At 31.4% G+C, this 12,632-nt stretch overlaps 1 protein-coding gene and 2 long non-coding RNA genes across 6 annotated transcripts in view; 1 reads left to right on the forward strand and 2 right to left on the reverse strand.

The window, feature by feature from the left end:
* The window catches only part of LOC122711723 (tyrosine-protein kinase Btk29A), a 159,448-nt gene that overhangs the window by 63,388 nt on the left and 83,428 nt on the right, over positions 1–12,632 (forward strand). The gene's annotated exons all lie outside the window — the stretch shown is intronic.
* LOC122711732 lies at positions 997–4,288 on the reverse strand. 2 transcript variants are annotated; one of them, XR_006346166.1, is made up of 4 exons: positions 3,957–4,288; positions 3,039–3,839; positions 2,705–2,888; positions 997–1,973 (listed from the first exon to the last, which is right to left on the reverse strand). It is a non-coding gene; the product is annotated as an uncharacterized LOC122711732 (long non-coding RNA). The 2 variants fall into 2 exon arrangements; XR_006346165.1 differs by having other exon boundaries at positions 2,705–3,839.
* Positions 4,401–11,890, reverse strand: LOC122711733. Its single transcript, XR_006346167.1, has 8 exons — positions 11,543–11,890; positions 10,490–11,036; positions 8,795–10,394; positions 6,872–7,041; positions 6,402–6,506; positions 5,641–5,974; positions 4,775–4,936; positions 4,401–4,644 (listed from the first exon to the last, which is right to left on the reverse strand). It is a non-coding gene; the product is annotated as an uncharacterized LOC122711733 (long non-coding RNA).

Below are 12,632 nucleotides of genomic sequence, written 5' to 3' on the forward strand. Positions count from 1 at the left end.
TCCATTGTTTCGACTAGGAAACGTCATCCATTGGCACGCCTTCGACTTCTGTTCCGTAATCGGCTTCGATGTTTATTACGTCCTTGTTCACTGCATCCTCGTAAATAATTCTTCGAAGACTATAGACCCTCGAACGTGGGACGTTTTACGTGGAAACATATGAGAACTGAAAGAAAACTGGGTACGATAAGGTTATCGTATTGAAAGAACAAGTCAATAAAAATATCAGTCGAGAAAAAATGCTTCGTACATATATGTCGAATCTTGAAAAGAGTCCTTTGAGATTTTGTGGCTTTTGAAGTTAGATTTTCAGAGATGTTAAGAGAAAAATTTTGTTAATTCAATTTTGAATTATATTTTGCATTATGTTTTTGATTATTCTTTAATAAAGATTTAACAATTTTTATTTGTAAATTAATGAAATGCATTTTTAAATCAGTCGCTTGTATCTTTGAGGTTAGATTCTTGAGGTTAGATTTTATTAACAAGAGAAAAATTAATACATTGAGGATGATAAAGTGTTTCATACATATGTCTATCTTTTTCAATATTTTAAAATTTGTAATCGAAATTTAAAATTCATTTTTGCGAAAATTTTCAAGCAATATAAGGATGATCGTCGCAATTTGGAAATATCTTCGCATACATTAGGAATAGTACGGCGATAATAGGATTAGCAATATAAGATAATTGCTTTAATGATACAACGCATTTCTGCGAATGTGTCTATTAACGAGGCGAATTTCCAGCGACGCATTTGTACAGGAAACTTCTCTCAGTATAACACAGTTTTGTGCACGCAGTATAGTGCTCGACGATAATCCGCTAAAAAGAGATTTTAGGAAAGGCGTATATATATATGTACAAAAGGTGAACTAACAGCTTTGCTTACCTTAATTGCCTCTGCTATTTTTGGAGACACGAAAAAACTTTATTTATAAAAGTTGAACGATAAACAAGGGACGATATCTGTAAAAATAACGTGTTAAATGAAAGCTTTCGAAAATTTCAGAACTTATTTTTTTTTTTTTTATTGATCGTTATTATTTGCTTCCGATAAAATTACGGATTATGAATTAATGCATACAGAAGTGTTCAGTTATGGAAGTCAAATTTATCATTAAAATAGCTTGATTTAATTTCAGTTTATCCACACTGTGGTTTAAACCATAGAATTTATCTTTTGAAACGTGTCTTCATAATAACAGAAGCCAGGAACTAACTGCAATGTTTTACAGCTAATATTATGTTAATGATTTAATTCTGCTTTCCTCCTTTTGAAGATGTATATAATATTACTTCCTACAAAGAGAATGAATACACAATTGTGACTATATTAGGTAGCTATATATTATCTATATTTCTCAATCAAATAACAATCGAATCTATTAAAGACTTAATCAACCATTCTAATTACTCTACTGTTCGTCTCACAAATAAGCCAATAATAATCGAAACATTGCTTCCAGTTATTGTATTCTAATCTTTCTACAGAAATTTGTTTTCTAATCTTTGTTAACTATCTCTAAATTATCAATCATATATTATTTATATCTAATTCTTTTCTCTGTTGCATTATGGTAGAAAGAAAATTGAAATAAATAGAAAAAAATAATGGAATAATTTTGAATGTATGAGGACGATTTCTGAGGATGAATTATAGATAGAAGTGCAAGCAGATCGTTCTTGAGGTGGAATCGTAGAGAAGACACGTCCCATTATACGTGCCTCTCTTTCCTTTATCGGTGGCCCATCTAAAATGGAAAACTTTCCGCTATTTTTCCTCTGCGGCCCATCACCCGCATCTAAAGTACTTCCGCGACAAAGGTCGTGAATAAAATCAGTTCAGCTTGTCGCCATTTTGTTGCTAACGCGTGTATATCGTCGAATTCTGACACAATTGCCGGGGATATCGATGAAGCCTTTCGTTTTTCCACACTTTGAATTATTTATTAATCTTTGTTCAGATACACCTGTAAATTGAATTAAAAATAAATTGTTTGATCTCGTACAATTTTTTTTCTTTATAATATTTCTTCTTAATTCTTAAGAAAAATTTAAAAATTTTAGTTTCACGCGCCACAAAAAAAATGACAGAAGTTCAGAAAGGCAGCTCAATACTATTCTATTCTTGTTCTAACCGTAGCCAACCACAAACTAATGAAAAATCAATAAAATTCTCGAACAATGGCACATCCAACACAATTCCGTCATCTAGACCCATATCGAACTTATTTATTCCTGACAGATATCGATCTATCGTTCGATGTAGTATATTATCGAATAATGACGGACCAACTATGAAAAAAAAATAGCACGTGAGTTTATTCGAAAAACGCAATATCAGAAATATTTGCACGACATAAAAATTCAATCTCGATGATGAAGCGGCCTTTCTGTTTCTATGCCGCGAGGAACGACGAATATGGGAATAGGTGAGAGAATTATGGATCGACAATGTATGGAAATTTATCTTGACAGGTTGAGATGTGTTTGATGACCGAATTCTAAAAATCAAAATGATTTATCGAAGGACCGAATGTACACGTTCTCAGAACATCGAGAAACAGAATTTTGAATTTTTGGTTGAGCGTCGTTGGAGATAAATATGAAGTACTGATGAGTTTGTATCATTTATTTTTAAGTCTCATTTATATATTTTATAATTCCTGTTCTTTTTGCATAAAATTATTAATATTCATACCATAATTGCATATTCCATAAATTTGTCAAGTATTACTCATTGATGGCTTCCTTTTAGTTTCCTTTTATGACACACAAAGATCACGTTGGGTTTATTCTATCTTCAAATTCACAGAATAAATAATATATCAATAATCATAAGAATACATTAGTGTCCGATTACATGTTCACATTAATTCCTGAAACTGAAAAAAAAAATCCTTAAGAAAGAAATTCACCTAACCTAAAATCTTGATGAAAAAGAGACAAACGAAAAAGGAAAAAAAAAATGATACATATTTAATTTAACCAAACCCAAGATCTTCAACAAAAGAGAGTCTCGTACAACTACTTACCAAAGAAAGAAATCTTATATACTCGAAATTGTATATACCTAACCAAACCAAATTCAAGATCTTCAAAAAAGAGATGCACGATTGCTTGACAAAGAAAAAGATCTCGATATTCGAAACGATACATACGTATACGTCCACCTACGAATATCAAAGTTCACGAATACAAGGGATATTTCTGTCGAGACATATCACCACGAAGCAGAAATAAAGGAGAAATCAGTGTCTCCGTTTCCCATGCAACATGCGCGCATTCCGCCGAGGCGGAATGCATTTTCGTTGCTTCCATTTTTAAGGAATGGAGGGATGTTGTACATTGTCGCACAAGGGCCACGGAATCGACGTATCAGGAGTGTAAATCGTTGACTGGTTCTTGAAAGTGGGACGGATACGAAAATAATTTTCCTTGTCGTTTCGTAGGCAACTCTGCTGTCTCTCTCTCTCTCTCTCTCTCTCTCTCTCTCTCTCTCTCTCTCTCTCTCTCTCTCTTATCGTAAATCATACGAGATTCCTCGAGAATACTTGAATACACTTTCCTGGAAAGAGAGAAAGAGATTCTTGGTATTTTTGCTTCGAGGAAGATATGTTTTGTGATCGAGCATAAAGTTGATTTCCACGTTTCTTTTGAACCTTTTTTTTTTAAATTTATAGTCTTTGATGTACTTTAATGTATATTATTATCTGATATATTATATAATCCAAAATGTCACAAAATATCACATATTCCAATGTATCTTATATCAATTTTATTCAATCCTTTGCATTATAATTACTTTCTTAATTTTCTTAGCTTCTTTAGCTTTTCTGAAAAACATTCAATATTATATATATTATACACTACATACCTTATATCTTATATTTGCATTATATTCAGTTGCCTAAGAGAAAATATTATGGAATATCGATAAAATTCAAAATTACCTTCTTCAAATTTCCATTATTATTAACGGAACATTCCACAATTTACATTTCGCGTTTCCTAGGGTATAAAATATATACCCTAAATTAATGTGTAGGGGGATTAAAGGGTGACTAATTAACGCGATAATGCAAGATATTATGCGCTTCCGTGAATTACAAAAGGCAAATATAGGTTGGTCGTGGCAGCACCGTTCGCCGCAAAGTCATCAAAGATTTACCACGAATCTGGCATCGGCCGTAAACCTCCACCGCTGTTACTTCTTAGCTTCACCGCTGTTTGGCCGCAGCTACACACCGGCGTGAATAACTTTGACCCCCCCCCTCCCAATGGCTCGTTTGTTGCCGTTCGTCGCTCCCTAAATTATGCATATTCCTCGAATAAACGTAAATACGTCAAAATATGCTTATATAAATATATATTTTATATTTACCTTTTGAATTGCATAGAGTTGCAAATTTTTAAATATTTTGCATCCATTGTTATCCTTATAGAAGATATAGTATATGGAAAATAGTAAGTGAGTTATAATTTAACCATTATAATATTAGTAATGATTTTGTTACTGGTGATTAATTTATTTATAGTCCAGTAATTAATTATCAATTGTGACTAAAGAATTAATCGTGTCGTTGAAAGGAAAAAAATCATCTTCAATAATATTATAAATAAAAATCACAATAATAAGAGCTGTAACAAATAAAAAAAAATTAATAATATTATCTAATATTTTTATTTTTATATCTAAGAAATTTCATATTAATATTAAAAGAATCGTAACAATTCTATAATTCTTTTTCCTATCACAAAATATACTTACAAATAAAAAAGAAAGAAAGAAATCGTAAAGCTTGCTATCTATGTTCACATGCTTCACGTAAAATCGAATGAAAAAATAAATTCCGGCCAAGACCTTCGATCCGTTACGATTCACGGATCTCCGCCAGTCCTTGAGCACCGCTACAGTTAGCACAGCCTCCCTCTGTAAGAAGAAAAGGTGCGGTGGAAAATGAAGGCGTAGAAAGGCGTTCGAAGGAAGGGGCCACGCGATTCACGAAGGAAGGGAACACATCGTAGCCTTCTCAGTCGGTGAAGCTCCGCGAGCCACGGCACACCTGGCCATCGACGCGTGAACGTGTGTTACCTTTTGCCAGTGGCCGGCCAAACGGTGAAAAATCGAGAGGAAATCGTGTTCTCGAGGCCCAGTTTCTTAATTTCCATGTCGTGTAATTTATTCGTTCTTATTACTTTGGAAAAGTGCATTATCTCGAGGAAGAGAATATTTTTTTTCTAACCTCTTTTATTCTTTTTCTGCATTCAGCTTTAGTAGCAGAAGTATTGGTATCTTTATATAAGTATATGATATATGTAATAACATATAAATAAATGAAAATATAAACGAGATATTGAGAATATATAATTCTCTAATTATCTCTAATTTTACATTTTATATCTTGAAATTTTGTTGTATTGATATTACGAAATTAAGTAAAGAAAATTATAAGAATAGTGAAAAAATCATAAAATCGAAATCTCTTCGAAAATTTTGATATTAGGATAAAAGTTTGTATCAAAATGCTTCGTTGTTAATCCTGATCTTAACATCGTGAAATCGAATCTTGTAATGAACACGTAGGCAGTAGTGTTTGACAGTAATCAAAGGTCTCATCGTCAAGGTTAACTAACCACTCGTTTCAGTGCAACGTGATGGAACGTTTGGACAGTGGCTGCCGCTTCCGGTTTAGAAAGATTTGTACAACTTCTCCTTTAGGAATTTTAATTTGCTGCGTGGGCGATGGAGGGTGGTACTTGAAAATGATTCTTGGCGTGGGTGGAATTATGGAACTGTATAACTCTTGAGGTTTAAATTTTGCATATCTATATGTATATACAGTAATCTTCAAAAGTTGTGTGATTCAAAGATCGTAAGTTGTTTGGAAAGATTTATCTAGGAATCTCCTAGGGATTTTGATTTTTCACTGATAAAAATTATGGAGAATGATTCTTCTTGTGATTGGAGCTGCAATGAAAATTTTGAATTTTAATATATAAATAATTTTAAATTTGATTAAGATTGGAAAATTTTTTTTATAGTATATAGATAATTTTTTAAAAAATCTCTAAAAATGAGTTTCGAATTTCATAGTGATTTCCAGAAATCCTAGATATTCTTCAGATCGCAATCTTTAAATTCGAATATATAAGTTATATTCAGAAGTTCTTCATATTTTAATTTCATAATTTTGCATTTAAAAAAAAAATTATGAATAAAAAATTTCCAAAATGTCATTGCACAGGTGTCGAGATACAACTTAATGACTATTGACCGACTTTCGGATTATAGTGCTTCCAGCATTTGTATCTAACACACCCAGATCTAGAATATATCTATTTTGTTTAATGTCTAACAGTAAACCGATCAGTTTGCAATCGCTTGGGGATATTACCTAATCGCCAGGGTACAGCTGGATGACAGCCGTCTGGCTGAATACAGTATCCACTTCCAGCGATTGTATGCCAGTCCTTTAGAAGTCAACCGGGAATGTACAGCGCTGTTCAAAAGTTTCGATCGTGCATTATTATTTTCTGTCTTCAATATTTAAAATCTTTGTATAAAATTTTATTATAATCGAAAATTACTGTACAAATATCTAAAAATGAAGATTTTTTCATAAAAGAAATTATTACAAGAAATTTAAAAATAGTTAAACAAATATTCAAAATTTTTGCGATCTTTTAAACAATGAAAATTTTTCTTCGAAAAATGGATTATGAATACTTTGAATCCTTTAAAATTTATATATTCCAAGATCAATCAATAATCCCAACTTTTGAATCGAAATATCTATTTTTCGTTTTTTAATTCCTTTTCTAAGTTGAATCTATTTTTGATAAATTCTTCAAAGGTAAACCTAACCTCAATCTGTAGTTGACAAGTCAGAAGACTCTACTTTGTGGTACAGCAATGTTCGGCTTTCGGACTTTGATATCGCTTTGTGTCCTCAGAGTATTAACGTATGTTGCCGTTTGTTCAAGTTAGCAATGGTGAAATTTAGGTTTGTCTTCGTGCTTGATGCCAGGTTTCTACTGAGAACAGAAGATATTGTTTCGAAATTGACTTTACTCTTGGATCAGAGTTGAGAGATGCCAGTGTCTCTCAACCTTCTTTTAAGTTATATTCTTTCTTTAATATCTCAAAGTTATAGCTTTTATTAACATATTAATCTATCAAGTTTTCAAAAAATGTAACTTGTATTATTGTATTAATATTCAATTATAAGTAATCAAATTATTTATATATAAAGAGTTTTGATATTTAACTTTGACTTCAATAATTTTTAAGCTATATCCAATTATCCATTGTCAAAGTATATTATTTATATTGTTTTTGTCTACATCCAATTAGTCAAATTATTCAAATAGTTCTTACGTCTATACGCTAAAAATTCTTAGTATTATTTAACTTTTAATTTCAGTAACTTCTAAGCATTCTTATCTATCTATCAATTGTCATTGTTTCTACTTATGCTTCACATTACAATATTATCGTTTAGATGAAATCATCTATTGAATTTCTTCGAGCGATAGCGAAATGAGATCATTGTTTATCAAAAGGAAACTTTGTTGTCAATGGCTTCCTGTTAATCTATTCACTGGTTTATATGTTGCACGATCATCGGTATGTGTTAATGTACATCGATAATTGGCCTTAACAAACGTTTTATCACTCGTTAAATTATTCAACCGTTCATTCCTCGTTTGTTTTAATTGCTATTAAATTGCTTTCGAATTTTACAGCAAGGCCATCCACAAAGTATCATTACAGTTATCGATATGAAATATTGATTTATCGCTGTTGACGATAGAATCGGCTAACGTGTACAGTGTTTTCTATGTTTACGACATTTGTTCACGCGTGGTTAGTCATAGATTTTTCAAAATCTTTTGATAAGATTAGCGCAATAAAAATTAAATTGTAAAGATTACCATAATTTAGAAATTTTTCCACAGATAGGAAAAATCTAAAAATAAATTTTTAATAGATTCAAAAATAAAATTTTTATCAGAAACAATTTTAAAAGATTGTCAATTGATTCGATTTTCAGAAATTATTGATAAAAGATAACGTAAAATTTCAAATCTCAATTTTTAGAATTATTGGAAATATTTTCAAAAATTTATAAATATTTTCGATACATTTAGTAGCAAAATTAAGTTGAATCTTCCAATTTTTAGAAATTTTTCATTTTTCAAAAATTCCCAATATCAAAGCTATAAAAAAATTCTCAAAAATTTTACATTGATTTAACATCAAAGACTATCGACAAAATTCTCAGAAGCATTTCCAATAGCAAATCCAATCCAAACCTAAAATCATAAAATTCATCAAAAAAGATTCTCAAAATCAGAAATTTCCAATCGATATAGATCTATGAACTTTATATTTAACACTAGAATTATCAAATCAATCGAATCGAATCAAATTGATTTTAGATTTTTGCAATTATTGAAATTGTCCAAATACTTTCGATAAAATTAATATTGCTTTTTAATAAGACAAAAATATAATTATATATGTTAATGTATTTAACACTTTTGGACAGTCAATTCTAATACAAACATAAAAGTTGATTATATATATATTTATAATTTAATAAATAAGCCTCTTTACTTATTTCTTTTTTTAATCTCTGAAATAGATTCTTCAAAGATTTTCCACAAATATATTGACAATAAAATATTTTATTTTAATCTATAATATAATACACATCTAGATATATTACTATATCTAGTTACATATTATAGATTCGCAATTCTAGTGTTAAAATTTGAAACTTACTAGATATATCATAAAATCCAGCACGCAAAAATCGTGCGGAAGTGATCCTCATGCTGACACGGTGATCTCGAGGATCGATGGAGGGTGGACGGTCGGGTATAACTTATTGAAAACGGTTGATCGCACCTGACGCCTTTGCCCAGCTTTCATCTCGACCACTTACTCTGGAAACGTAGCTCGTGGAACACGGTGCCTCGTGTTTCACGAGAGACATATTGCCGGATCATCAATCCTGACCACGTTGGAAATTTTATATCGTGCCACTGGGATGCTCTATTTTGTTTGATGTATTCCGAGCAGTTTCTTATTTACTTTTCTCTTTCTCATGGAATATTTTCCTGAATTTTTTTTAAACTCTCGAGCCATCTAGATAAAAGAAATTTCGAAAATTATTTCTCAGAAAATTTAAATGTTTTGAATGTACGTATAAAATAAATTTTTATTTTCTTGGATCTTTTGGCGTCAATCTTTGTTGACATAGAAAATTTCGAAAATTATTGAGTTTTATATTCAATAATTGTAGCCAGAGTGGATTCTATTTCGTTGAATTTTCTTAACTTTTAATTTTGATGTCAATTTTTTCAAACATAAGAAAAATAATTTTACTATTGGATCTCGTGGACGCGACGAACTTGCAAAACGGATGATTTTCCACGTGAGAGAATAGTCAAGTGAAGTATCTGTCACGCAAAGACAATCAAAATTTACGGTTATTGAAGTAGAGATATGGGCCGGAGGAAGTGGTTTACTATCCAAGATCTGAGCGCATACTTAAAAATAGCGCGCGGAAGTAATAAAAGGAAACATTATTAGAATCACTCGTTAGTAAGGAGCATTAAATTTCAGGTATAAATTCTCCCATAAATCTTTGAACAATAAACTCTTTTAAGAATCATAAACACCTTGCTAGTCTCTGCAGATTTAATTTTTCTTATTTTTTAATTTTTTTCTTTTAAATAAAATTGAACTATTCCTATCAATTTCATACAAAACAACGAACTTAAGAACTTCAAATTCCTACGTAATATCAATCCAATTCAACTTGAGCCTCGTTATCCAAATTATCCTGTGCGCACTTGTAAATTTGTAGTCGCAATCTCGATTCGATTTCAATCATGATCCATAATCAAACTGGGAACGTAGGCAAGGAGGGGGCATGGCGACTTCCCCTCGAAGAAAGCCCGAATCTATCGAGCGTGTCCTCGACTGAAAGCCCTTAATCTTGGCCAACCAGGTAAACGGAAACTAGCGTGGCCTATTACTCACAGATGTATTATTAACCACTTGCCTGGCTGCAACGTTGCTACGTGCATTTGCATAATACAGTAGAGACAGTGGAGAACGCGAGCTACGGTTCAACAGCCTCGTACGAACCGATATCTAATCTACCTGTGGTTAGCGAAAAACACGTTCCAAGATATGAGATTTTCTTGAACAGATGTCGACAAAGAGAATGACAAAGTGAAATAGTTTGCAGATAATGAATTCTTGATGTAATGGAAATTGAAAGTGGTTAAATTTTAGAGAAAATTTAATTAGAGAAGATGAATTATAATAAATTGAATTGTATTTGCGTTGACGAGGAAGAAACCTTTAAATACTGAAAAAAAAAAAAAAATTATTCAATATCTGGCTTATTCAATAATTTTGATTATTTTGAATGATCTTTATATTAATATTTTCAATATTACTTACAATGTTAAATTTTTAAGAAAAATCTATTTTGAACTCTTATCATACTGATCTCACTTCGCTTTTTTTTTTCAAACTTTGGATCTTAATTATCTTATTTTAATCGTTCTTTCTCTCAAAATATATTCGATACATCAATATATTTAATGTTCCAATCAAAATTCGATTCCCATGACACTCGTCATATCTTGATCATCGATCATATGTATCAGTTCTATTAAAATGATTGCACGTTCGTCATGGTGCATAGCTGGCGCGCGTGTTCGCGCGCGGAACACATGGGACAGGAGTTATTCGAGAGGCGCAGCTGACTCGACTACAAATATTGTCGCCGGTGTTGCAGAAACTCGATATGAACGGTGCTGTTCGCCCTTGTGCCAATAAACCGTATTGTAGCTCGTATCTCGGCAGCCGAGCTATTAGCCTGTCGAATCCTAATGCCGATTCCAATTATTGCGATCTACCAATTGACCGAGCGCCATTCACATTTGGATCTTTTCAAATATCTGGAATCTCAAGCTGGTAGCTTTATGACAATGGCTTCTTCATTCTGTGAATTGAAATCACATAAGATAAAGTACATATTTGGTTTATGAGACGTAAAGCTCTTGGAAGAATCTTTTAAAGTGAAGAGAAGATAGAGAATCGAAGAATTGTGAATTTGAAATTCACAGTACAATTCTTTGATTTAATATTTGGAAGTTATAATTGTATCTCTTGTTCTATTTTTAATAGCTACTATTATTTTCATTCAAATAAAAAGTAGAAGATATAATTCAAATTTTGATTGAAGTTTCTTTAAGAAATTATTATTTCGTTATTTTTATTTATTAAAAAATTTAATTTATATTTTCAATATTTAAATATTTTAACATAATTTTCTTGACAAATTATATTTTATTGTTCAAATTTCATGTTTTTTTTATCATCCTTTCTTTTATCTTCTTTCCAATAAACACTTATTTTTAATCAAATCTGGGCCTCGAAACCACGAATATCTTACGTAAAATCGAACATTTCAATTGGCTTTTTAAAAGAAAAAAAATTTCATCTCACCAGATTCGAATTAATCCCATTAAATGAATTCACCTCGAAGGCATCGATCACGATTTTCGCTTGCTTGAAGATGAAACGTTGGCCTTCCTCTAACCGTGCAGAAATGATCCGCTTAAGTGAACAGAAATGCGGTGTTATCGTGCTTCGCGAGATTTCTGACGCATCCACCAACTAAAATCCACGGTTTGGATTACATCTTGCAAGGGGAGAGGCGGAACCGGTCTGCTATTTTCAGAGGAAATTGTGGTTACGTGAATGCCGTTTGGATTACGGAGGAGCGTCCAACCGATGCCTGATTTTGGGAATCAGCACGAGCCAGACCCAGAGGATCGTTTGAGCGAGCCTCAGGCATGAAGGAACGCGAGATGAAACTCTTTGGTTGCCGATGGTCCTTTTGGAATTTCGCGACTAATCTCGCAGGTTCGTAAATGCGGATATTATTGAATAAACTAAAAGGCAAGATTCTAGTTGCCTAGTGATGAATTTGAACATGAATTGAGATGTGAATAGATTTAAATGAAATTTAGTATAAAAGATTCATTTTATGGTAAAAGTTGGATAATATCTCAAACTTATAGAATTTAATATTGAAATTTAATATTAAAATCATATATTTTGTTAAATATAAAAAAAAAGATGAATGAAAAAAAAGAAAGCTAAAAATTAAAATAAAAATATTAATAAGTTTCATAATGTATTAAAAAAAATGATTGATAAAGATTACTTACACCATAAATCATAATTATTCAACTACTATTGTATATTGTATTGATTTAAATATTATTAGATAAATATATAAAACATAATAGATTCAAAGAGAGATTGTATTATGAAATAATAAATTTATTTAATAGAAATTTATTTAATCCTGATATGCTTCATCCTCTATATTATTAGATTTATTTTACTGAAGATGGCTGAAAGTATAATAAATGATGAGTTTCTCAACAACGATTTATCAAGCTTCACTTCTACTAGCATATCGTATAATATGTCAACCTTCTTACCAGGCAAATTTAATATTCCTCGAATATCTCGTCTTTTGTACTTGCATTGATCACGAGATCCTTCACCATGCCTATATAATTCT

Source organism: Apis laboriosa, unplaced genomic scaffold (assembly GCF_014066325.1).
Source record: "Apis laboriosa isolate Shangri-la unplaced genomic scaffold, ASM1406632v1 scaffold17_cov146, whole genome shotgun sequence".
NCBI classification, from domain to species: Eukaryota; Metazoa; Arthropoda; class Insecta; order Hymenoptera; family Apidae; genus Apis; species Apis laboriosa.